Source organism: Anoplopoma fimbria, chromosome 16 (assembly GCF_027596085.1).
Source record: "Anoplopoma fimbria isolate UVic2021 breed Golden Eagle Sablefish chromosome 16, Afim_UVic_2022, whole genome shotgun sequence".
NCBI classification, from domain to species: domain Eukaryota; kingdom Metazoa; phylum Chordata; class Actinopteri; order Perciformes; family Anoplopomatidae; genus Anoplopoma; species Anoplopoma fimbria.
In genome coordinates, this window is record NC_072464.1 from 11,545,593 (window position 1) to 11,550,485 (window position 4,893).

The following is a 4,893-nucleotide window of genomic DNA, read 5'->3' on the forward strand; positions in this document are numbered from 1 at the left end:
CAATGTTGAGTTAATGTGTTGCATTTACATTTCTAAAGTTGAAACAATAAGCTATGTTGTGGTGATTAATGATTTTACTTTTCCTCCACTGTATTTGGAAATGTGCATCCGAAGCCTTTAGTAGTGAGGGACAGTATATGTAAATAATGAGTGAATACAATGGCCATTATTTCACTAATGGAAAAATGTGCAAAACAATGGTCAGCAGACTATTCATGAATGCAAGAGTGACCCAGGACCCAAATGTCAATAACTGTGGCTTATAGGAGTCACGGCCATGACTGGGTAATGAAGTTTATTTCAAGAAAGAGAAATGTTCGAGATTAAAGGATTAACAGTGATTGCATTAAGCCTCTCAGCTTAGTCCAGTTCGACACTTTATGAACAAAATGGGAAGTTTTAGATATCAAGTGTTTCACTGATAAGACAAGTTTAAGCAAGTTGGTGCATTGTGAATTCTGAGTGGTGTAACGCTTGATTGCGACATTTCCAAAATTTTTGATTTAAGTTTAAGACTTTCCAAATCGATTTAATTATATCTGTTTGCAGATAATCAGGCCAGTAAACGAAGAAACATTTTCTCCACTCGCTTGTTTTCTGTCAGTGAAGCACTGCACCCCCCTAAATCTTGTTTCATTCACCTCATCTGCTCTGCCTGCATGCTCCAATTGGAATAAATTTGATCAGTATTTCTCCTTTTGAATCAAGGCCCATATTATACCCAGAAATGTTAGAAAACATGTGGAATTTGTTCATTTTCATGTTTGTGATCACCTGACCAGTGTACAAGAATAGGCTATGAAACAGAGTATGCATGAGGTTGTGCTGTCCCAAATACACCATGGCTTGTAGGGCCCTTCTCTCCTTGAATCTACACGATTAAGTGTGTGTGTGTGTGTGTGTGTGTGTGTGTGTGTGTGTGTGTGTGTGTGTGTGTGTGTGTGTGTGTGTGTGTGTGTGTGTGTGTGTGTGTGTGTGTGTGTGTGTGTGTGTGTGTGTGGGCGGAGGGGGGGCCAAAAGGCACCAAAAGGCAGTTTTCAACAGGCAGTTTGGTTCAGCCTACAAACTTGCGCAACAAACAGAGAATTATGTGGCTGACGCATGACTCCCATGCAACATCAGGAATTTAAGCATCCAGATGTTTTCCTCTAAAGCTTGTTGTTATCAAACATATTTTATGGGACAACTATGAACACATACTGATGCTACCTTCTTAATTTAGCATAAACTTTGCATATATTTTGAGATGTCTGTGAATGTGTTTCCTGTTGTGTTGGGAAAAGGGTGTCAAGTTTGAAAATGTCCATTTTGCAACTGATTAGAGACTGCACTAACAGGTTACATTTGTTTCATAGATGGCTGTGCAACTCTCTGTTCTTTTTATATATTTTTTGCAAAATACAAGCAATCAACCAGAAAATATTCAAGTTGTTGATTTCTTGTAGAGAAACTCAACGTGCTGTAGGCTACATTTGTTAAAATTCCCCTATGTGCGCTGATTGCAAGAGAAGACATGTAGCATTAAGTCAAGCATCAAACGTATAATCATGTTTGTTTTGAGCTTCAAAGAAAATGCCAGCAGTTAATACTTAAGCAGAGGATCAACCTAGGTAATCATCACAGAGTGACTTCAAAAAGGAAACAGTTCTTAGACTTAAAATTCAAACACTTTGGCAATATGGCTGCATTCCCATGAGAGAAGAAAGGCTTTAATCAGCAAATGGAACATTTCACACCATTGTCCGGAGGAAGACAGTGAGCAGCAGTAGAAGTTCTCTCTGAACATTTTCCCCTCCAATCTCCTGCTGACAGATTTTTCTCTCTAGCTGTCTTGGTTTTGCCTTTATTCCCTTTGGTTTTAACAGAATAGATGTTTTCAGAAACATGCTGATTTAGCAGCTTCCTACAATGTGCTGCATCATGCTTGTCATTCTCTCTTCTCTTAGGTTGCTGCTTACCCAACAGTTGAGGATAAATGCTAATTAGGTAATGATCTGTTGTATATTATAGGCAACCATCTAGCAACAACCAATGATGGGCAAAGAACCCCTAAGGCACCCACACTAGAAACCGTTACTCCCTCTTCCCTATCTGAGTCTCAGATAACACATTGAAAACACAAAAAGCATGCAAAAAAAAGCATACAATAGTAAAAAAGTATTGTCAGTTATTTATAATTAAAAAGCGATGAAGGGCGTTAAACTAGTAGTAACAGTAGCTCAACAGTTTGGAAGGGAAAATAAAGACAGTCAAAAAAGTGTTTGAAACATTCCTGTGTAATAATCAACCATTTCATTTTTAAATCTTTAGAAGTTAGTGCCAGCTTTACAGGAGCACAGGGTTTAAAAGCTGTCTTTTCTTCATCGAGTGTGAGCTGGTATTGTGTGGCCGTTAAGGAGGATTGACTTTCCCAGTGAACAGAGAGTTCAAGTATGAATGCAACTCATCACTACAAAAGCAGATACTTCAGTTTACAGGGGTCAAATACGAGAGCACAACACTGAACACTCGTGGGGTATGCAAAACTAAACAGAAACAGTGTTTTGGTTTATTTATTTTATCTTTATTTGAATTTGAATGGTTATCCTTATTGCATTTCTGGCACCAAAAGCATGAAATTGCGAATGTTTCAGAAGTGACTTGTGAATGGTGCTGTGGCCTTCTGGGAACCTTTCTGAAGCTTTCTCTTTTTACTTTTTGTTCTCAGAAAGCCAAAGTGCCAACAATCTTCTATGCAGTCAGAGGCACATTTGTTTCGATCTTCAAAGCTAATGATCGGAAAACGTTCCATTATTCAATCAATCTCAGCAGTGGCAGCCTCAATTCTGTATGATATCTGTATAAAACAAAATGTCAAGTGCAAAGTACAGACGCACCATTCTGTTTGTATATCATTCCCCATCAGTATCAGTCTGATATTGTTTTTATGGGAAAAATACATACACATAAAATACATTTAAGACTATTGGCCCTCGATGGCACATGATTTGATGCTGCAGATTTCCAGTTAACGTGTCAGAGCTCTGCACACCCAAACATTTCAGTCCGACCCATCAGACGTCTGCTGAGGTGGATGTTGGTGGTAAACTTTCCTGGAAATGTGCTGAAGTCATCAAACTGCATATAAATGAATCATGCTGTAAAGGTGTAATCATCCCAACATAACAGGTGTGTCTAAAGTCCCTCTAATCCCCAACTTTTTTTGATTTTATGATATGAAGGCAGAGCCTGGTATCTTAAAAGCTGTGCCAACCTCTTTATGAACAAAAGACACAGTTAGGCCGCATGTGGATGCCATCTTTTCCCTTCAATGATTTAAACTGTAATAAGGCTGAAAATACAAAACAAAGGGGACATTGAAGTTATGTGGAAAAAGTTTTTACCATTCAGCTATCAGGATGCCCCAAACATTGAGGTTGAACAAAAGTGTAGCACTATTCAGGGGTTTGACATCCAGGGTAACTTTTAAGACTTCTGCCACAACACAGCAACACATTGACCTTATCTATAAGGCTTCCTGTGCTGTGACTGGGGTTAATAAGGTAAGAAGTACCTGAATGTGTCTGTGATTTTGTTCACTTCACGAAAAACTACTCATGCACTGCCTTTGTGATTGTGGCAAAAGGTCCCTTAAGCTCATGATGTTGGACTACCTACACACCTTCAGCAGCCTTTTTCCTGAATCTACAAACCAGATTAGGTGTCGGTCAGGGAGAGACCACATTGAGTATCCGTTCAGTAAAAAGTTGCTGAGTTGGTGTTCACTTGTTCAGGTTACCTGCTTTTATACAGCATTTATAGAGTCAAGGGTATAAAGGACGTCTGGCTGTAGAACATGTGCTTTTCAGTGTGACATCCTTTGTTTGAGTTTTACTTAGAGCTTTTGCAATTGATGCACATGATCATTGTTCACCTCATTCACCATTCCATTTTTTCTTATAAAGAGGCTTTAGCAGTTTCTAGATTTCTCAAATCCATTTTTAGTTTAGTTTTTAGTGTGTGTCCTGGCTAAGGCCATCAGACCAGATGCCGAACTCAAGAGCTTTGCCCCAGAAATGATTTTATCCATGTAATTTTTCTGATGTGGTGACTGCTACAGCCTTGCAGCACACTTTCTGACACATAGACACAATACATCTTCATATCCAGCCATTTTATTTTATTAGGAGTTGGAAATTCTTGGTAACCTTGACTTTTTTTCACTTGAGAGATGAACACCCAATTCCTCAAAAATGATCTCATTATTGCAAGTATGGAATTGTGTTTTCTTACTGACTCATCCATCTCACAGGATGAATTCTCATTAGGGTGGAGAAAACCAATTCTATCTTGCTTAATAGCAACGGTTTTTTCCTTGTCTGCCTGCTGGCTGCTGTGGATCCTTAAGCTTGATCCTCATTTCTCTCTGCCCGGTAACGCAATGGAGCTTCCTGCAGTAACAAAGAAAAGCCTGTCATCCCTATTATCTTATACTGACTTGCAGTATATCAGTACCAGGTCCAGACACACAGTTTCACCCATTTTTCTTTCTCTTACATGCACAAAATGTGGAAAGCTTCTCATTAACAGTACCATTACCAATGCTAGTGATATTGGTGCAAGAAAAGAAAAATTCCCTAACTTTTTGTATGATTTGTATGGTAATAAATGGAGATATGAATGTCTTCCTTTATCATTCCATTATTCTAGCCTGTGTAAGGGTTAAGTACTCATCTCTGGAGCTTTCCATACTCTTGTGTGAACCTGTACAGCAGATGAGAAGCAGAGTGTATGTCAGTGAGGTATGTGTGTGTACACACCCCAAGAGTGTATGCGCAGACAGAACACCTTCAACCTCCTGTCTCCTGTCTGTTTTACCTCAGGGGAAGTACCAGCTGCCTAAAAGTCATACTG